The 22,968-nt window shown below is 38.4% G+C and overlaps 1 pseudogene; it reads right to left on the bottom strand.

Moving 5' to 3' along the window:
• Positions 1-22,968, bottom strand: part of LOC140140375 (probable ATP-dependent RNA helicase DDX60) — a 64,915-nt pseudogene that overhangs the window by 30,769 nt on the left and 11,178 nt on the right.

Raw genomic sequence — 22,968 nt, 5'->3', positions numbered from 1 at the left:
GTGATTAGTTGATAAGGGGGAAATATGAGTATTATGTATAATATGATCAAGTAATTGATTGATTTCTGAAATATAACACCTCCACTCTAATTACAAGAGAAAAAGCAATCAGGATGATGATCATTTTGTGATTTGAAGCGGAGCTGACAACATCACCATGACTAGACTGGCTTATTGCAGGTTGCCTTGTGTATTCCTATGCTATATAGGAATAGCACTGGTGTTATACTTGATTTTGTTTTCATGCAGTATTGTGAATGGACAGGACAACAATGGGACTGTCAAGTGTGTCAATGATGAACATTGGTATTATGGAAATATTAATGTAACAAGATGTCACATGGAATGCCCATCTAATTGCACCTGTACCTTGGATGATGTTAACACCATAATCAGTAACTGCACAGATGGATATGTGTCTGAGACTCAAGTTTTGTATCCACCAGGTAATGTGAATCGGCTCTACTGGGATAACAGTACTTTGCATATTATTGAACCAATGGCATTTGCAAGGTCTGAGAACAGGTTACAAACATTGTATCTTAATAACAGTGCATTACGTGAGATTCTACCCGGTGTGTTTGCTGGACTGACAAGTCTGAAGGAGTTATTCCTGCATAACAATGCATTACGTGAGATACAGCCTGGTGTGTTTGCAGGACTGACCAGTCTGGAGAGGTTATACCTGCATAACAATGCATTACGTGAGATTATGCCTGGTGTGTTTGCAGGACTGACAAGACTGAAGAGGTTATCCCTGTATAACAATGCATTACGGAACATTCTGCCAGATGTGTGTTTACAGGACTGACAAGTCTAGAGTGGTTAACCCTGTATAACAATGCATTTTCTTTACGTGAGATACAGCCTGGTGTGTTTGCAGGACTGATAAGTATGGAGGTGTTAGCCCTGCATAACAATGCATTACGTGAAATTCTGCCAGGTGCGTTTACAGGACTGGCAAGTCTGGAGTGGTTATACCTGAATAACAATGCATTATGTGAGATACAGCTTGGTGTGTTTGCTGGACTGACAAGTCTGGAGGTGTTATACCTGTATAACAATGCATTACATGAGATTCTGCCAGGTTTGTTTGCAGGACTGACAAGTCTGGAGTGGTTAGACCTGTACAACAATGCATTATGTGAGATGCGGCCTGGCATGTTTGCAGGACTGACAAGTCTGGAGGTGTTAACCCTGAATAACAATACATTACATGAGATAGCACCCAATGCTTTTGGATCATTGAGGAACTTAGAAACACTGCAGATATCTTATAATAAGCTATCCAGTCTCCACCCTGACACATTCCAAAACCAAACCAGGCTTACAGAACTGACTCTTAATCATAACCAACTCTATTTTCTTCCAGAAAACATTTTTCTCAGCTTGACTCATTTAAAGCCTTAATGTACGATCTTTTTAAATTTTTAGATTTTTCTTTTTTTTTTCTAAAATGATAATATGCAATCATGAAAGTTCCCAATACATTTGGACGCAAAAAAACATTGGGAATTTGCAAAGAAACAACATCATAAACTTGCACCTCTATCACTCGAAACATCTCGCACTATTTGGATTTATAGGACAGCGAGTGCAGCCTCAGAGTTAGTCTCCTACGCGGCCAGTTTGGTTAAGTTTCGCTCCCTCCACATGTGGAGGGAGCGTAACCAAGCTAGTTTTGTAGGAGACTACGGTTTGCGATCGTGGCCGACATAAAGTCATAATCTAAAAAAATTATGACTTTATGTCGGACCAACAGAAAATCGTCCCGTTTTACTACAAATAGGATGAATTTGAAAGTTAGCTCATAGATTTAAGTTGGAACATTTGTAAGTATTACAAATATGCCAAAAATCGGTTTTGAAAAAAATAAAGGTAAATTCTTAAAAAAGATCGTACATTATGACTTTAAGGTATTTAAACCTTTCTGAAAATAAATTGAATCAAATTCCAATGCTATCAAACTGCACCTCTTTAATAACGGTTAACTTGAAAGAAAACCCACTGTTGTGGATACACAGCGAAGTATTTTCAGGGTTAAATGAAACTGTTAACTTGTTTGTCACTAGTAATGCAACATGTTGTTATGCATCATCTGTCCAGTGTTACAGTGACATACCATCTTCTCCATATCTAACATGTGCGCGAATGCTGACTTTTGACTTCCTTCGCATTATTATGTGGTTGATGAGTGTCTTTGGCATTTTTTGAAATATATCAGCTCTTTTTACTAGCTTCAAGCATAGGCGGCAAAGAAATAAAGTCCAGTTTCTTCTCATCACAAACCTCTCAATATCTGATCTCATAATGTGCATATACTTGATTATTTTGCTTTCAGTAGATGCATATTATGAAGATTTTTTCCCATCAAATTCTGAATCCTGGCGAAAAGGTGCATTGTGTAGGTTTGCAGGAGCCTTATCTGTGTTATCCAGTGAGGCTTCAGCTTTCTTCATAACACTAATAAGCATAGACCGTTTTCTGGGAATAAAATACCCATTTGGAAGTCGACGCTTGGGCACTAAATTAGCCTGTTTAATAGTGGTTATGCTCTGGTTGGTGGCAATAAGTTTCAGCATAACCAGCTATGTATTATCAGGACTAAATTCAAGACTTTATTCTGTGTCGGAGGTTTGTGTTGGGCTTCCTATTTCACAATTAAAGTTTTATAATGAAAGTAATATCCATACCAATATTGAACGTAAATATGGTTATATCCCCATTTTAGAAAAAGTATCCAAGAATACATATGAAAAGAGCGAAGTGTCTATGTACCTGTCCATTGCCATGTTTACAGGTCTCAACCTTATCTGTTTCCTGATTGTGGGTTTCTGTTACACAGCCATTTTTGTCACTGCTAGAAAAACAAGCAGAGCTTCTGGACGCTCTGAAACAGTGAAGGTAGAAAAGCGAATGGCTAAAAAAATGTCTCTTCTTGTCCTCACAGACTTCTTTTGTTGGGTACCAATTGGGATAGTATCAATTCTAGTCCAGGCTGGTGCAATTGAAGTAAGCCCTACTGCTTATGCCTGGATAGCAACAATTGTGCTGCCAATCAATTCCACCCTCAATCCATTTCTGTATACCTTGTCTGGTTATATATTTGACAAAGAAAAGTGTCCATGTCATAAATGCGGAGAACAGGAAGAGAATATCCCAATGAGGGAAATTGCAGAGCGAAGAAATTAAAAGACCAAAAAAATACAGATATGCTTGAGATCAATGTGGCAAAGAAATGGGCTATTCTAGTTGAAATTACACTTATTTTCGCATAAATTATGCAAATTAGCTATGTTAATTTGCATATTTTTCACCGAAAACATACGGTTACGGATCAAACTTACATATCCTTCCTCCCACCAAGTAGTGTTCCTATAGGTCTTACGGATCCCCAGATACAGCCCCGGACGGACACACACACCCCTACACATTTTCACTGACAACCGTGGACCCGCGGATTTGTGTGGGTGTTGTTAACAGTGAAACCGTGGAACCACACACACAGACATATCATAATCCAAACATGGTCTTATGTGATATTTCACAGCTAACCGTGGACTTGGTTCTAACCTACGATAGACTACCAAGGTCTTAGCCAGCCATGTGTTCACCCGTCTTTAAGACGGGCTAATCTAATTTTAGATGGGTGGATTTAATAGATGTGATAGACGATAACAGACAATTTTAAGGTGATATGAACTTGAGACTAATTCAGAGTGACATGTAAAGGCCAAATCAGGACATATTTGACCCCAGTGACCCTTCCATGGGTATAGACAAGTTGTTTTATATTTGAGGGTCAAATTTTGGTATCTGCTTGAATGGGTGGTTTCTGATTTCTGGCTAAGACTTTGTAGAGGACCTTACCCCATATGCAAAGGTATGGTGAAATAAACTCTCTGCCGCTGTCTTACGACCGTGGATGTCCAAGGTTCGCAATATGAGATTTTTCACTACACAAGTGTGGACTCAAAGTCCATGTTTGTAGGTGAAAACAAACACCCCCCCCACACACACACACGGACAGACAGAAATAGTATACAAATATTGATTGCTTTTTGAAGTTAAAGGATTAAACTAATAAACTGGAACGGGATTTGTGTTTATTTGTTGTCATGTTTAATTGTAACACTTTGGGTTGGTTAAACTGTTCATTCTTTCTTATTAAATATATTCAGTTTCCTCTTGTAGCGAGCAATCCTTCCCCTTTGTGTTTATTTGTTCTTGTGCAGGATGCGTATCCCCATTACCTACTTTACTTGGAACTTAAACAGTTAAAAAGGAAGAATTTTTACAGGATATATCTAGCTCTAAACTTATACGCCACTATGTGATACGGAAGATTTGGCAGTTTCAGCAGGTTTTTGAAGCGTAAGTCGCACGTACGCCACTATGTGAAATGGAGCATATCGGACTTTCAATGTGTTTTTGTACCTTACGCCACATCACCCGTCAATATGTGAAACAGAAGATTTGGGGTTTTCGGTTTGTTTCTGAAGCATACGCCACAATATTGACAGATGATGCTAATTTTGTGCCTAATTGTCATCAATTAATTAACGATATTTATTAATTAAGTATAGCTTCTTTACTTTGTTTAAAACAGTTGGACCAAATTTCATAAAAATTACCAAAATCACTGTACGCCGCTATACTTTGATCAGCTCGTAATCGACGGGCCTTATAACAATGCGGATTAATATCAAAACATTTTATTTTGAGAATTTTCTTGTGACAACTCGCCAGAAGCATCACAAATTATTGATTCAAGTTCTATACTTTGTCTACTTCCTTTAACACACAAAATAAAGATTTGATACAGAAACAGGAATTTATGTTAAAAATAGCTAAACAATATATGTGTATATTAGTAGGATAACTGTTGGTATTGTCCAGTTCTAGAATTGAACATTATATAATGTTTTGTTAGAAAACAATAAATGATCACATCAAACAACCGTAGCATATGATAATAATTATAAGAACAAATATCAACATACCCCCTGATATGGTCTGGATTGCGTACGGTAGCAGACAAAGCCAAGAATGGGCAGTTGATGGTTACTAGTAAATGCTCCCATACCTCAGCTCCAATCTCACCACCAAGACAGTGAACCTATAGCAATGAAAATATCACATTGTTGAAAACATTTCTACAATTTGAAAGAAAGAAATGTGATTTTGTCCCCCAGTCAAGAGGGTGGATTTTAGGGAGAGGAAATCAGAAAATATGCCAAAAAATTTTACATAACAAATGTTGGCTTTGCATGCACTGCTGTTTGCATTTTCATGCTTCCATCCGCAGGCATTTTCTTTGTCTGCCTATTGCATTCAAAGAATTGACCTTTTTGGTAAGTCCTGTAATTCATTGTGGGTAGGCCTGAGATGTCATCATTTGACATTACGCCGACCTGCAATGCACAGTAACAATCTGCGTATTTACACTGAGCACTCTGTATTTTTACTCGGTATTCCCCGGTAACCCACAATCCGATTCAGGCAACAACCACCACGTTTCTACAGGCACTTAAAATAAGGGTTGCGGTGTGTACCGGAAGTACTGAAAGTATTTTCCTAACCCCAAGCTGCTTTTAAGGTCACGATGTGATACATGAAATCAACATAAAAGATGTTCAACACCCAGCAACCGCTTCCACTGGCAGAAATAACGGGTGTCACACCACATCGCCTACCTCATGAGGTGGATCACGGTTGCCGGGTGTCCACACCGCATCACTCTGAACCAATCTGTTTCCACTGGGCACATTAACCGGTAACACTCTAAACTAAACCACATTACCCGCCAACCGTTCCCCAGTAGAAACACACAGATTATTTGCTATATGATGTGGATGTGCGCATCAGCGTGACATTTAATGACAACATCTCAGGACTACCCAGGATAGGATTTACCAAAAAGGTCAATTTGATAAAATGCTTTGTATTTCTTTACTCATACATTTCCAGCATTACATCAATGTGCTGCTTCATCTATTGTTTGTTTTTGTTTATACCTTGCTTATTTTTTTACCTGATATTTGCTGCAACATTAAATATTATTTACTTCTTTTTATATTAAGCATACTTTCATAATCAAATAACATGTAACTTCATGTATAAATTTTGTATATTGTATATTAATGCTATAGACTTTTGCTGTAACTATATCAAATGGGTGTCACAGTGTCACTATTCTACATGATATATCTGTGGCATCCACATCTCACACACTTTCATTTCATTTCATTTCATTTCATTTTATTCGCCAGAAAAACATTATAAAATACATATATTGCACATTTATAAGTACTACATCAAAAACAATTAGATATTTAAAAACGATTAAATATGAGCCCCTTGAATAAGTTCATCAGGACTGTTAGACGACATACCAATGGTAAACCGCTTCACAAGTACAACAATTCACTCCCACCCCCCGATCGGAGGACCCCCACAGCAACACGACGAACCAGCAACACCCCCACCCCCATCTCCTGAGCGCACAGCTCCCCACAGCAGCCAGCCACACACATGACCTAGTGGTCATGCCCCCTCATAAACAAGTCCGCCATGACAGATCACGCGTCACATCAAAACCAAAGCATCGAATGGATGCTAACGCCAATAACGGTGATGAAGGGACACACTCACCAAATCCTGCATATGACCAACCACCGCAAAGTCCGCACACTCCGGAACGAGAGTAGGACTGCCGCCAGCCCAGCATCACCAATGACGTCCCCCGACCGGAAGATGAGACGCCCAAAACGCGAGCAAACTACCGAACCCCCAAAACAAATTTCCCAATAGTACTACATGTATATAAGCACTACATATGTGTACATCCACATCAAAACGATGCACCCGTCGGCCGCCACACACGTTCCATTCCACATAAACAGCCAGGGACGAATACCAGACCCGTCCCAAGCCATATCGAAGTCACCTGATTCAGGAATACAGAAACGTATTCCCAAACCATGCGACCCGTGGACGACCTGAAGCGACCCCCACCCGAGACAAGCCCGGCACCCACCCCCAGCTATCATGTGAAACGAGACACATGCAGCAACCGACAAGCGAACCGCCCCGATATGGATGTACACATATGGGAATTGAGCAACATGGCCTGCTAGGCAGATAGCACCAACCCCCGGGAGGGTGGGTCGGAGCAACAAATAAACAAAACAGGACGGAAAACAAGAGAACCCTGGCAGGGAAAGCCAAACAGTGACAAAACTTTCAAAGTGGCTAACCGTATGGCTCTCTACAAACACAAAACAACAAAAAGGGCTGAGAGGCCCCCCAGGATGAAGAGCAAAAACTCCCACCAGGCCAGGCAGCTCATATGAACATCTAAAAATGTAAATGAAATATTATGTAAAATTATAAAAAGAACAAAAATACAAAAGTACAGAAAGGAAAATTACAGTTATTGCACCCAAAAAGGTAAAAAAGAAATCAGGATTAGTTCCGCAATATTATAGTATTATTTTGTAACATAACAACATAAATATATCTCATTTGTATATTAATAATTATATATTGCATTTTGTATATTGATACTAATTTATTACAAAAATGTATACTCTGTATTACATTCTTTACTTGTACCAATGTGTGTTGTGATGAAATAAAACAGAAATTCACACATACAGAATATAGGCCTATCAACTTCTATTGTTAGAAACAGGCAGAATTTAGGAACACTGAAATACTTTCTAAAATATTTTTAAACTATTTATCTACGGTATGCAAACGCAACTTACTTCATCAAAGATGACATATTCAATCTTCTTAGCCCATTCCTGACGACATGGAGAAAGCAGCAGTATCTCTAAACACTGTGGTACGGTCACCAGAATCTATTAAACAGAATTAGGGTCATTATTAATTTAGAGAATAAATGACAGGAATTTCTGTTTTTACTATCCTCTTTCGTGCCATAGAGGATATATGCAGATCTCATACTTTGAAAGATGGATGCCGGTGCAGCCAGTATCCACTACCATAAAATAATGACACAATATAGTTAAACATTATTTATCTTACTGTTATGAAAACTCTAAAAGTAACAAAACTTGTTTACAATCACACTTCAGTTTCGCATACTGCAATCACATTGTGTATTACTGACTAGGCCCAAGTTTAAGTTTGTTCGGCTTATATAAGGCAGAAATTATTAGGCTTTTGTTATATACTGCACGATTCAATAAAGTCCCAAATCACGTTCGCGTAAATTCACACAAGCGTGCACCAGTCACGAATTACGCAATGCACAACTAGCGTAAGCATTGCGAACAACTTCGTGCATGCCATTCTATATCAAATTTGGGTTTTTTACCCAAGAGTTCTGAAATCACAAAGAGGGTTACAACAGCAGAGAATGTTATAAAGTGGATCAACTATGCAAGTCATAGAACACTCAATTAAGATGTATCACTGCTCTTCTCTTCAAGATTGACGATAAGAAAGACTTACCTGACAGTTGAGTGCATTGCGTCTAAAATCTCTTGAAAACACACCGCATACTACCTTTCCTGGTGGCATATTTTTGTTGTAGCGTGCGTAGATTGTGGCAGATACTTGGTTCATGAGGGCCTGGAAAAAATAAATAAATCAGTTATTTGGCTGTTAGTGCATGGGGTTAAATCCCGGGGTTTAATATGTACTTGTACCTACAAACTTTGCAGCCAACTGCTGCTGCTGCTGATGATAATGATGGCGAGGATGATGATGTACCTACCAAAATCTGCAAAGGGCTCATATCCTTACATGCCAATTTTTTTTCGAAGCATGCGAAGAGTTATTCCTGCTGAAATCCATATGAAAGACATGCTCTTAATCATCCACACAGGGAGTCTGAATTTCAATTGAGGTTACCTGAATAGGTGACTCCATTTGAAATCTACACCCCCAGTGTGGGAGATTAAGGTCATGTTTTCCATAGGGGGTATATGTGACATGATCTGGTCCATGGGGGCCAAAGGCGGCAAATTTAAAACAGAGATAAAGGTAAAATGGAGTAAAAAAAAAATACATAAGGAAATAGACATCAAAAAACTTCATAACTTTAGATCCAAGTATGCTAGACCTTCAGTGTTTTCAGTAAATGATAGCCTATTGTATGTGGAATGTAATAATTACAGTGACTCAATTTTCAAAAATGACTCCTTTGGCCCCCATGGACCAGATTGGGTTACATATGGATTTCAACTGGAATAGCCCTTTAATTCAATTTTTTTGTTTCACACAGCAGCAAGCCTTGAAATAAGCAAACTGGAACCAGGAGCAATTTGTTTTTGAACGTTGCTCCTGGTTCACTGGGGTTTTACAAGAACCAGGAGCAATTTCTAAAGAAACAGGAGCAATTTTGAAATAGTTCATCCTTTTCTGCATATACAATACAGCACACAGCACTATTGCATCAAGTGCAAAATTAGAACCAGGAGCAATTTGTTTCAGAAAATTGCTCCTGGTTCATGTCAATTTAACAAGGACAAGGAGCAATTGGTGGCTTTACGAGAGCAAATTTGCTCCCTGCACCCACTTTTTTCAAGGCTTGCACAGCAGCCTTTATAAATTCATTATCTTGTACCTTAGTTGGCGATACATAGACAACCACTCCTTCATCACTCCGTCTCAATACTTTCTCCATGCAGTAATAGGATGCAAACGTCTTCCCAGACGATGTAGGTGCTACTATTAGTGCAGACTCATCACTATCTACAGCATCTAGAAGTTTTCTCTGCATACAAACAAACATTACTAATTAGAACTTTCTCCACATGATGCATAGGATCCACCATCTTGCTACCAAAACGAGGTTCTCCCTGTAAACGCATGCACAAAAAGTGCATTTTTGTTTCTTGTGCTTTTCTAGCAATGCGCCATAAGACTTTTGCAAAGCGTACGCAGCAGTGAAGAGTCTCGCACGTACACCGCAACCCCATATATCTTGTGCAATTCTTGCTTAAATATTTAATTCTAATCGTTCTTATGTGTATTTTTATATTGTAATTTATTGTATGTAATTTGGCCTACGGCCACAAATTGGCAATAAAACAAAATATCAATCAATCAATCAATCAATCAATCAAAAGCACACGTTCGACAGGCGTTGTATGTTATTTAACTCCAAGTGTTTCTTACTGTGCCCCTGATTAGTTAATTATATGACATAATCATCTGGGTAACCAATCAAAACAGAGCTTTTAGATCTCTAAGCAATTTTAAAGCTTAATCCCCTTCAGCCCTACTCACTATTCTTACCATATCTCTGATTGGCTCATTACACGATATAGCCCTCTTTATAACCAATCACAATGGTTCTTAGACTCCTACAAACCAACTCCGAACTAACATTTTGCTTGGAATAATAAATTTATATACATTTTGTACCCTTACCTGCCATGTGTCTGGTATAAAATTTGCAACCCTCGGATCTTTGTCTGAGCGTTCATCTCGTTTCAGCCACTGGCCGACAAATTGCAGCTGAAATCTTGTACTCGTCATATCAATGCTACATTCATCTGGAGATGGCGGGTTCTGACTGAAGAGTGGTTTGAGAGAACCCTGACAAAAGAAAGAATTGCGATTCATAAATGTGGCATTCTATATGGCATCCATCAGGCTTTGAGTTTTAAAGAGTGCGAGTGCGATCACACTCCTTAAATGATCATAAGGAGTGCGATTTATCACACTCCTTAATCTGTAAGCTTACACTTGCACTCGTATGGTGAGTTGTGGCAATCACTCATCATTCACAAAATAGCACTCCTCACAAGTTTGAGGTGTGCCATTTATCACACACCTCAATTTTTTAAAACTCAAAGCCTGAATCCATGTCTCTGTATTCATCTTACTTCATCCACTGCCCTACCAACTGAAGCTGAAATCTTGTCCTCATGGCAATTATACATGTATTCATCTGGAGATGACAAGCTTTGCATGACTGAAGAGTTTATTTGAGAGAACCCTAGTAAAAGACAGAATTTGTTCATAAAATGTGGCACGCTATATCAAAAAGGGATCCATGTCTTTTTATTAAACAACTTTTACAAGTTAAAGTTGAAATCTAGTACTTGTCATGCCAATGCTGCATAAATCTGGATATGATGGGTTTTGACTGAAGAGTGGTTTGAATGAACCAGAGGAAAAAGAGAAATGCTTCATAACATGTGGCATTCTACATCAACAATTATATCACTTGTTCATTCACCTTTCTTCACCCAGTGCCCTACATATTGAAGCTGAATATTGTCACATGTCATGTTAATGCTGCATTTATCTAGAAATGGAGGCTTCTGAAACCACTTTTATGAAAAGAACACAAAAGAACATCAGGCCATGCTCTCTTTTTAGACTCAACATTAGACTCAAGAGGCCCAATTCCGCCAAGTATGCATGTCGAGTGCATGCTTGTTGCATTCTATGTGTCTAAGCTCTACATGCACACACCTTTATAACGCTCAAGCTTAAGGCCACAAATTATTGTTTGATTTAGGGCATTTGCCTATAAATGCCAGATTGATATCCATGCGTGATAAAATAATATGGCGGATTTAAAATAGCATTATACACACTGAGCTCAGAAATGCCAACATTTGCATCCCGGTATCAGGTAAAATTTCCGAAAGCAATCAGGAAGATTCTTTGAAAATAATGTGTGCAATTTATTAATGGTTACAAACTTTTCTTAATCAGGGAGATTGTTAAATTTGTCAAAATGTGTTATAATAAATACATTTCAGGGAACATTATGCATAATCAGTGAGACTTGACATCCTTGTGACTATTACCTGTTCAGTGACACCTCATGCATATTTTACTGGGTAGGATCAGGCCTGTGTACAATGGAGGGGCATGGTAACTAGCACTGCAGTCCTGTCATATTGATTTTTCAAAGTAAAATGCTTATACCTATTACAATGCATCCAAAGGTCCAGGGAAATTAATGAAGTGTCACTGGAGTCTGGCTATGTAAGTTTAATCTTGTTGTGCCTACAAAACCTCTAACATTAAGCCTACTTTGCCTACCTTGTTTCCGGCAGACTTCTTATCATCCATATTTTCAATGTTTTCTGCCAAGGAGTTGAACCCAAGACCTCTCATGAATGCCCCAACCAGCAGCATCTGTTTCTTGCTCAGTATCTCTTTGTAGTGCAAGGTTTCTTGGCAGCTAACAAAGAGCATGATGGGATAGTACATGGGATGTGTGTCTGTCACATCGCTGAAGAGACTCGGCTCAATTTTTTGGCCTTTCCTGCCAAAATACACTAGAAATAACAACGACAAAATAACAGTGTTGAAGAAAATATAAAATCCGCATATTTATAAATTTTCTGATAAAAAAAAGTTGAAAAATTGACTTAAATATAAAACATAAAGATTATATAATAATGACTAGAATGGGTTTTTCCAATTGAAATTCATACACCCTTATGGAAGACATGACATTAGTCTCCTACCTAGGGGGTTAAGATTACAAACCGAGGCACCCATTCAGGTAATCCCATTTGAAATTCAAAATCTTTGTGTGGAAGATTAAGGACATGTTGATGAATGTTCTCAGTCATCCAGTTGTAGTAACATGAAATTTGGAATTAAATCAAAATCCCGACCTACCTACCCTAAAAATTTTTTTATGTTACGCCAATCAAACAATTTTTTTTTAGGCCTTATTGGTGGGATATATACTTATAGCTATTTTTTTATAGCAAGCCTGTACTTGTAAAGTCTTTGAGCATCCAAAAAAACAAATTTATTGGGACAATGTTACACTCTTTTGGCCCCATGATCTTGATGAATTTCGGTGGGGAAACAGGCTCCTTGCACCTTTTCTCTTGCTTTGCATTCGAGATTTTCTCTTTTGTCAAAGGCCTCTTTCTCATTCACTATTTTTTTTGTCAGTGGGGCACTACCCCCCACTTGAATACATTATACACGATAAAGAGTTTGCTCACTTATGCTAGCCACTAGCATTCCATCTTTAATACCAGCATAGCAAGTTGTACTTTCCATAGACCCCACACACCACCACCACTGGCTATGCTACTGATTCATATACAATATACATGATCAAGAGCTTCATCACCTTTCCATGCCAGCCAGCCAGTAACATTCCATCTTTAATATCTAGCATAGCCTGTACTCTCCATATACCCCCACTACCACTGGCCACGCTACTGATTCATATACAATATACATGATCAAGAGCTTCCTCACCTCCTTTCCATGCCAGCCAGTAGCATTCCATCTTAGCCAGCATAGCCTGTACTTTCCAAACATCTGAGTTGCAATGCTTCAGAAAATCATCAATCTTTTTCAGGGCTGGTTTGATCTTATTTCCTGCAACATCTGTTTTGATACCCTGTAAGTTGGCAGACCACTTGCTCCCTGCATCTGCATCCGCTTTTTCTGAAGGAAAAATCCAAACATTTGCTGGTGGTTTAATAAAGTGCCCTATCAGAAAACTTACTATCAATTTCGAGCGAATTACGTAACAATTAATATTAAATAATGAAGAAGACAATGATGCAAGGCCGATGCAAGCCAGAGAAATTATGATTTAAATGATGTGTTGGGGCTCGAGCAAACAGACAAATGTTCTATTATTAATAAGCATTTGATCAAGGCCCATACGCGTCATTTAAATCATAATTTCTCGGGGCTTGCTTCGGTTTTTTTTTGATCCTCGCATATATTAATTTGTATCTCGCACTGATATATACTTATAGCTATTTTTTATAGAAAGCCTGTACTTGTAAAGTCTATTATTAATAAGCATTTGCTCAAGGCCCATACGCGTCATTTAAATCATAATTTCTCGGGGCTTGCATCGTTTTTTTTCTGATCCTCGCATATATTAATTTGTATCTCGCACTGATATATACTTAACGTCCTGCTAGAGTGAAGCATATAGGCCACCTCCTTCTTCATTATTTAATATTATAATTGGCTGCTGAGACACATTGAGAGAGTTATATGGGGACTTGGAAGTTGAGATTGCCCAAGTACCGACTGTACAGGTAGTACAGTGTTAAGACTCTGGACTGGCAATCCAGCGACTGGGTTCAATCCCCGCTGAGTCCTGAATTTTTTCTCTCACAATTAATTTTAATTACTATAAGCTTCCTTACCTTTATCTTTCTGTTCTTTTCCCTGAAGAATTTTCTCTTTGTTTGTCATTCCCTGCAAAATACCAGAAATATCATGTTATGTTCTTTACTTTATAAACTGTCTGACCATGAAAAAACAAAACAAAATTATGTATGATAGTTTCATCTAGAGAATACTTAATACAAGAGCCTATTCAAAAAGGCCTATAAAAAGGGTAAAATCCAGGAGCTTTACAGGCTCTGCCCCTTGGTCCCAGCTAGGCCGTAGCCAATGGATCCCAGCCGTTTTAGACGGCATTGTGCTCGCAATGATTCGCCTTGAGTCACCAAAAAAATACCTTGGCCTAAAGCAAACCCTCTGATTTCACACAATGACCTCAAAATAGATGGTGTGCACTGCAATTATTGTTGTCTAATTATCAAAAATATAACATAAGCTTACTTGTTTTTTCTTCTGGCCCTTGTGTCCAGCATTGCTTTGTCTGCTTTTACCATCAGCATTCTTCTCTACTATGATAGTCTGCTGTTTGAGACCTTGGGATCCACCTTCTAAAGTCTCTCCGTACCTCTGCATGTATCGGCCAAACTTCTGCTTAGACTTTAAGACTGAGGTGCTTTGTTTTTCTGTCAATATACAATAAAAGATAGGAGAAGGGTCAGGGGAGTGATCCAAATAAGGAGAACTGGCAGCAACCTTAACAGAGACCGGGGACGCCATGATCTTCCAGTTGTTTACAACAAGATTTTGTCACTTGACCAAAACCAATCAATGTCTGGTAGTAAAGTGCCAAGAAATTGGAATAAGACCTGTAGATGCAGGTTGTAAGCTACCACAGCTCTGCAAATAGCAAGTCTTGTGACTGTTATTTTAAATCTATTACTGTACTATTAATAATATAATTTTAATACCAGCCTTCTCAGCGTACAATAAATAACTATATTGCATAGTGTCTTCGAAGGATGACTGCAATATTTCGAATATTCTGCACGCGCAGATGATGTGCGCACGTACATTTCGCTGATCGGCACCACACTTGCACTGAGTTTGTTTAAATCAGTCAAATTCAATTGATTGTTACCAAGTCAGTCTGATAAAAGGCATTGGCATAGAAATGGGCTATTCCTGTTGAAATCCATACACCCTTTGTGGAAGACATGACCTTAATCTCCCACACAAGGAGTGTAGATTTCAAATGCAATCACCCATTCAGGTACCCCCATTTGAAATTCACACTCCCTGTGTAGAAAATTAAGATCATGTCTTTCACAGGGGGTGTATGGATCTCAACTGGAATAGCCCATTTTGGAGCAGACGACCCTGAATGGGCAGTTCCATTTGAAATTCACACTCCCTATGTAGAAGATCAAGATCATGTCTTCCACAGGGGGTGTATGGATTTCAACTGGAATAGGCCACTGACACCTACCACACCACTTGACCTGAAGTTTCTCTCTGGCTTCTGTCATTCCAAGTTCATCCAACGTCTGAAAGATAAGTTGACTGTAATTTGCCCTCCCTTGCTTATCACGCCACATCTGGTAAAGCTGCTTAGCCTTCCATTCATTGTTAACGCCTCGAGATTCAGCTAGTTTGATTTCGTGTTCCAGAAGGCCGAGACTCGAGTACAATTTCCTCAATCCTGTGAGTCCAATTTCTTTCTGGAGTTCCGTCGGGTTGACTCGAAATGTATTTGTCGCTGTGCCTGAAAAGAAATGAAAGCATAATTAGGAAAAATTCCCATCAATGTAATGTAATTGGAACCTATTTGGAGTTATTTATTTTGAAACACACCCTCCCCCATACCATAAAAACTTGATAGTTAGCATACGTGCTTACTATCGACCGCTTTTGAAAACATAAAATTGTACTAAAGTATGGCGCTTTACCAACTGAGTTAATGGGTTGAGACACACATTTGCAGGTTTACCTGTTTGTATATAACTTTGTGTATCGATGATTTGCTCAAAACCCTTTACACTTTTGTGGATGGAGCTCTTTGTGTTTGCGTGTTTTAAAAGCGCTCGATAGTAAGCACATATGCTAACTATCAAGTTTTTACGGTATATGGTTATACCCATATCTTCCACAACAGTAGTGAAGATTTCATAATGGAAGTTACTTGTCTATTCTATTTGAAATCCATACTCTCTCTGGAAGATTACATTCTACAGGGGGAGTGTGGAATTCACATGGAATAGCCCTATTATTCCAACATAGCTTACAGAGCCAATACACAGGATGGAACATATGAGTCCGGATTCACCTCTATTTCTGTGCTGACAATTAATAGATTTCTAACAATTTTTCTCCATTTTTTTTTCAATGTGTGTTAATTACTTCTGAAAATTATTCACAATATAGTCCGAAACAAAACTTTTAACAAAATAGTAATGTTTTAAGTTCAACAAAATAGTATACAGGCAAACATTGGGCTATTCCAGTTGAAATACATATACCCCTATAGAAGACATCATGGTCTTAATCTTCCACACAGGGAGTGTAAATTTCACATGGGGTCACCCATTCAGGTAACCACATTTAAAATTCACACTCCCTGTGTGGGAGATTACTGCAAAAGTGGAAATTTATGCCTGTGTCATTTTTCGCGCTTTGTCACAATTAGTATCAAAAGATTATTCTGATTTCATTCTGCTATTCCATCTGATATCTGTCATACCCCTGTGGAAGATTTAGTAACAGTCTTACACAGAGGGAGTGTGTTTTTCAAATGGAATTGTATTGGCTAGTGTTAATTATTCTAAAACCCATACTCCCCCTGTATATGACTTTACTTCTATCTTTCACAACTGGAGTGAGTAATCTAAATGGAAGTTACCCAATTGTCTATTCTATTTGAAACCCATACTCCCTCTATGGAAGACTTAAGCTAAATCTTCCACAGGAGGAGTGTGCATTTCAAATGGAAGAGCCCCATATGACTCACTTGCTTCCACATCTGTTGTGTGTTCAAAGTCATCCTGTAATGGTTGCAAAGTATGCCAGTGATATTTCTCTTCAAATGTGCGCCTTTTCACAGTTGGTGATGCAGACGATAGTTTGACCTCTCTGCAAAAAAAAAAAGAGTTAAATATTTGTAAAAAAGTATAACTCAAAATCAATGACCTTTAGAAAGACCATCTTGTCACAGGTCAATGACCAATTGCTGCCAGATCAACAGATGGCCTGAAGATGCACCAAGATCAAGGATTAGATGTGATACCATAGCCTCTCAAAAACATGAGTCCAGCTGAATGGTTATGAGTTTAATTTAGGGATTCAATCATGTTTCACAGTTGTTTATCACCGACAACAACGATGTGTCTCGTTGCCTGCGTGGTTTACTTTACGAGGGTAGCTTTAGCTGCCCGAGTGAAGTAAACTATGCAGACGCTACTTAGACGCGAAGTTGTTAATCGGTGATGAACAACGTGAAACATGATTGAATCCTTTCAACAACGAAAACAAGCTAAAGATCGCCTAATTCACATAATTCTTTCATTCGAATATCCGCTTGTCATTGCCACTCAACCTTACAAGAAGATCAATGATTTCTCGGTTGATATCAGCAATAAAACTTAAGAATAAAGCGGTAGTGTTTAGATGTTACTTTAATAACATATTAAGAAAGTGTTTACGCATAAGTTCCAGGCATGACGAATTATACACGCTCACGTGTAACGCGTACGCGTAACCTTGCGTTCGCGTATACGCTACTGGAAAAGTGTTGATTCATCACGGATTAACAACGGTTGGCTCCTGTACAAAGGTATAGGAAGAGTTGTTGAATTTATATTTAATTATACCTGGATAAATGACAACCTTCACAAATGTATTTGCTTTATAGTGTTTTTTGTAAATCACAAAAAAGAAATAAACTGGTGCGACATCCAAACCCGGAGTGAGCAGGGATGAGAAACATGTTATTTTTATTACTTGGCCATATAATACAAAAGTACATGTACTTGCCTATCTGATGCCAGCTCTTTCACTAGATCCCCTGCATAGTCTGTGCAAAGCTGAGAGGTCACTGGTACAAGTCCCTTGTCAATGTTATTAGAGTCTGACTCGCTTGCTGAAATCAAATCAAACTATTTGTATTAAAAACAAAAAACAGACTTTGAGGTTCTGAACATTGCGCTATTCCATTTGAAATCCATACACCCTCTAAATGGAGGTCATGAAATTAATCTCCCACTCAGGGGTGCAGATTTCCAATGGAGTCACCCATTCAAGTAACCATATTGGAAATTCACACTCCCTATGTGAATTTCAACTGGAATAGGCCATTAATGCACAAGATCACTGACCACTTAAAAAAGGTCACTTCCAATGTCAACAAGCAGCAATTTGGTGGAAGACTTGGCACTTCAAAATGGTTCACTTCAAATGACAAAAAGATATTGTGTGCACTTCTGTACAAATAAGTTTCACATGAGCTTGAAGATCCTTTCTGTAATTTGTTGCCAAGTAATATCGTACTATAATCAATTCATTTTACCTTGACAGTCGCGGGGGGTCGTTTAGAATGTTCCAATGAGTCCAATAGGGCCCAACTTACGCTGAATTTATATTACTTCGCTGAGCGATAGCAACTGGATTTTACCCAATGAGTTAGGGCATTTTTGTTTGCGTTGGGTAAAGCGCGCTACCTTATTGGTCAAATACCAATCGCTCACCGTTCAGCGATGAAGTAGAAATTCAGTTTTACGCTAGAGTGCATACGATAATGCGATTTATTTTCTTACGCGTAAAAATACAGCCAATTCAGAAAGAAAATCCTGTTTATCGTGTAGGGCCAATATACAAGTACATTTTCTTGGACACTGAACTATTTTCTTTTCACGTAGGCCTATGCCGGGGGTCTATGGCATTTTTAAATCTTCCAATTCAACTTTAAGCTTTCTTTTCCTGTCTGTCTTTATAGGACCAAGATATATACCTCTATTTGCTCTCAAGAGAACAAAATTAGTATAGACGATTGAATGAAGACGTAATTTATTTGTACTATGATTTCATATTTTCATTTTTGAACTAACTACCTCGTGCCTAATCTAGAACATGAGAAAATATTGTAAAGGCCATTAATACGCACCTATATACATGCATGATTAAGTTTTATATGTTCTATTCATCTTGATCATTAACCTTTGGAACATTTCACATGCATGCTATTTGACACAATGCCTTCTCGGACTGCATTCATATTGGATGGTAATTTAAATCGTGAAACCGTAGAACGATCTGTTGGTCAGCATAGATATTGAATTAAATTTAATCCCATCACATCAATTCAAAGCAACACCCTTTTTTAAAATACTGGTTACCAGCGACTTAAAACGAATGTACTTTAGTGAGAAAGAAAACAAAAACACAACATACCTAATTCTTTATCTGTATTCTGGAATAGCTGAATAGGTGCCGTCACCAACTCTTTCTGTTCATCCCCACTCAGATTTGACATGGCCAAAGCACAGGTCACTTGCCACAAACATTTGAATTTGGAGAGAACTTCAGCTGGATATGAGGCTGTAATAAAAAGAACACCATAGTGCATAACTATCTGAGCACTCCTCCCTACGTCATAATTAAACTTTGGCTAGCCCAATTTCCCTAGTACATCTAGAAAGGATAGCACAATAATGTTGGTGGTCATGCCAACAAACTCTCTTCTCTTAACAGGCCTTTTATGGACTAGAGTTTTCCCTATGATTAAAATGTATTCATGTATTCACTAACCCCAACCGTGCCCATGGTTTTTTCACTATTGGAAGGGAAAGAAGAAATGAAAAAAAAAATGAACAAAGAAGTCACTTTGTACCCCCAGAATTCGAACCTCAGACCCCTCGCATACCACATAGAAGACCACCAGCCTCTAGCCACAGGGTTACGCTGGCCTGGCAAGCGATTCCCCAGGTGACTTAAGCTGATTGCGTTAACAATAACACATCACATGGGATGTATGCACGAGCAGTGGTTTTAATAGTGAGCTTAGTGAGCTCTGGTTGGGTTAGGGTTAATCAATAGAAAGGAACAATATATGACTAGGCCTGCTTGATATTCAAGTATCATGTCTCTTGTCACTAGTGTCTATTTTTAGTTATGTATTTACATAATGTGCAGTTGTGTACACCTTATCAAAATGATGCACTTGTCGGCTGCTACATGCATCTTTTTTACATACAGCTAAGAATACATTATCAAAAGTGGCTACACTCCAAAACATCTGTCGGGTTGTCTGCAGAAAGTCTGCATGGAACTCTGTTAATAGGCTATTCCAGTTGATATCCATACACCCCCTATGGAAGATATGACTGTAATCTTCCATGAAGGAAGTATGAATTTCAAATGGGATTATCTGAATGGGCCACTCCGTGTGCGGGAGATTAATTAAGTTCATGTCTGCCATTTGTGGATAGCCCAAAAAAATGCACCCTTAATGTTGTGTGAAAGCTACCGAGTATAAATACTTATTAATTTGCATTTACCAAAAATAATTTTAAAAAGAAAACATCAGAAAGGGTATATCAGGTTATGTATCAAACTTGCAAATTGTTACTACAATCTTCGAAAAAAGCACTTGGCACACTCTGTCGAAATTCCGTGCAGAATTTCTTATGAACATGGAAATGATGTATATTGTGCTTGGGAACAAACATAACATCTACCACAATAATTTACCCTTCCCCCCCAAAACATTGGGAACCGCTGAAGACATTGGCATCTCTCAACATTGCATGGGGGGGGGGGTGACAGTTTTCTGTTTTTTTACATGCAAGCGTTCCAAGACTTATTTGGAGGATTGTAGGTAAGAACATCTTCTTTTCTTGATTTGCAACCATTCTAACCAAGAAAGCAGACTCTTTGAGTTTTTCTCCTAAATTTGGATCTTTTACATCATGATTTATGTCACGCCATATATGGACCTAGTCCTTACCTTTGATGTCCTTCTCTGTGTACTGTTGTAAGAGATACAGTGTAACATGTAGTAGTCTCCCATCTATCAGATCTACCAGGCTCTTAGTTTCCTTGATGGCTTCAATCTTTGTTAGCTTGCTCCTTATAGTGTCATATGATGCTACCGACTTGGCAAGTGCATAGTTAATCTATATAGGAATAAATAACAAGAACATCTCAAAGTGACTTTATGCTAGTTTTCTTGACAAAGCAACTATGTGGTATCTTGCCACTATGTAATATCTTGCCACTATATGTGGCATACAAACAAATTTTTCATTCTTCTCCTGAAGTTGAAAAACTAACTCATGTGTAATCACTTTCTTTTTCAATTTTAAATCGATAACCACCTATTTTCAATGGGTTTTCAGCCTTGTAGTTTCATCAGCCTTGTACATCATTAGACGTGTGTCCTGTACCACCTGAGGAAGAGGGGATGACAAGGAAGAAAAGGAGAGGGAAGAGAAGGAGATGAGGAGGAAGGATGAGGTAGCGGTGGAGAGGATGAAAAGGAATATGATAAGGAGGAAAAGGATCATGACAGAGTACAGATGCAAAAGGCGATTTATGCCATTTTCAAACTTTTTACGTTAAGGCCACCAACATGAGTAAGATGAAGAGGAGGAGGAGGTGGAAGAAGAAGAGGATGAATAAGGTTGAGAATGAAGTGAAGGATGAGGATTAGGGAGAGGAGGGAAGGGGACAAGGATACTATTGGCTATCCCATTTGAAATTACTATACCCCATGTGGAAGATTGAAGAAAAATCTTCCACAGAGGGAGTATGTTTTTCAAATGGAATTGGATAGGGTTTAAATTTATGGCTTTTACGTAAATCTTCCACAACTGGAGTGAGTATTTCAAATGGAAGTTACCCAATTTTCTATTCTATTTGAAACCCACACTCCCTCTGTGGAAGACAAGCTAAATCTTCCACTAGGGAGTGTGAATTTCAAAAGGAATAGCCATTTTTCTGATTCCAAGACAATACCATGCCTACTGATATGGGTAAAGAATACTAACCTTGGAGAGAAAATTCTCCATGAGACCGTGGCTAGATGGTGAAATGTTCTCGTCATTTGGTACATTCTGTGCTCTAGACTCTAGAGGGAGGTATTGCAGCAAGACGGCATGTAGGATGAAGGCTCTTGATGCTCCTTCTAGAAACACTTTCTGAAATGGGAAGAACATTGTTGCTAGACTTTAAAATACATGCAGGTTATATTCTGTACAAAGTTGTTTGCTGAACTGTAGCCTAATACACCTTTTCCATAATTGACCACTTCACTGCCATTGGCGGTGTTTGGCTATGCTAACTCCAATTAGGCTGGAGTTAGCAAAGCGGAAAACTGAAAGCGAGGCTAAAGATGTAAATTGACATATGCCCAATTATGCTAAGTTATAGCCAAATAACTACAAGGAATATCTAGCCGAGACTGGGTGCATATGTAGTACAAGCACAATAGAAGTATATATTGTGTTTAGCATTTTGCTAATTTTAATCTTTCCAAATCCCTCCATGACCATGGTTGACTATGGTGTCATTTCACAAAGCACAGTTTAATGATGGTCAACCAGTGCTGTCATCGACATGCAATTATGTCTGCATGTTGTCGAGATAAAATTTGAATTACAGCATTTATCAACATTTTTTATGACACATGGTACTAATGAAATAGTGGTAAAATTAACTAAAAATCTTTAAAATAATCATGTCGCCTTACGCTTAATAGTAAGTAGCTTCACTAGCTTGTACTTAAAAGCTTATGTCATGCATAAAAGATAATGCATAGAATACGCATTGACTGTGGCATTTACTGTGGTATATACGACTATTTATTCAACTTCATCGACATTCTCGACTGAGTCAAGGGTGTACTTTTATGTCGAC

Source organism: Amphiura filiformis, chromosome 19 (assembly GCF_039555335.1).
Source record: "Amphiura filiformis chromosome 19, Afil_fr2py, whole genome shotgun sequence".
Taxonomy (NCBI): domain Eukaryota; kingdom Metazoa; phylum Echinodermata; class Ophiuroidea; order Amphilepidida; family Amphiuridae; genus Amphiura; species Amphiura filiformis.
This window is presented reverse-complemented; position numbering and strand designations above follow the sequence as displayed.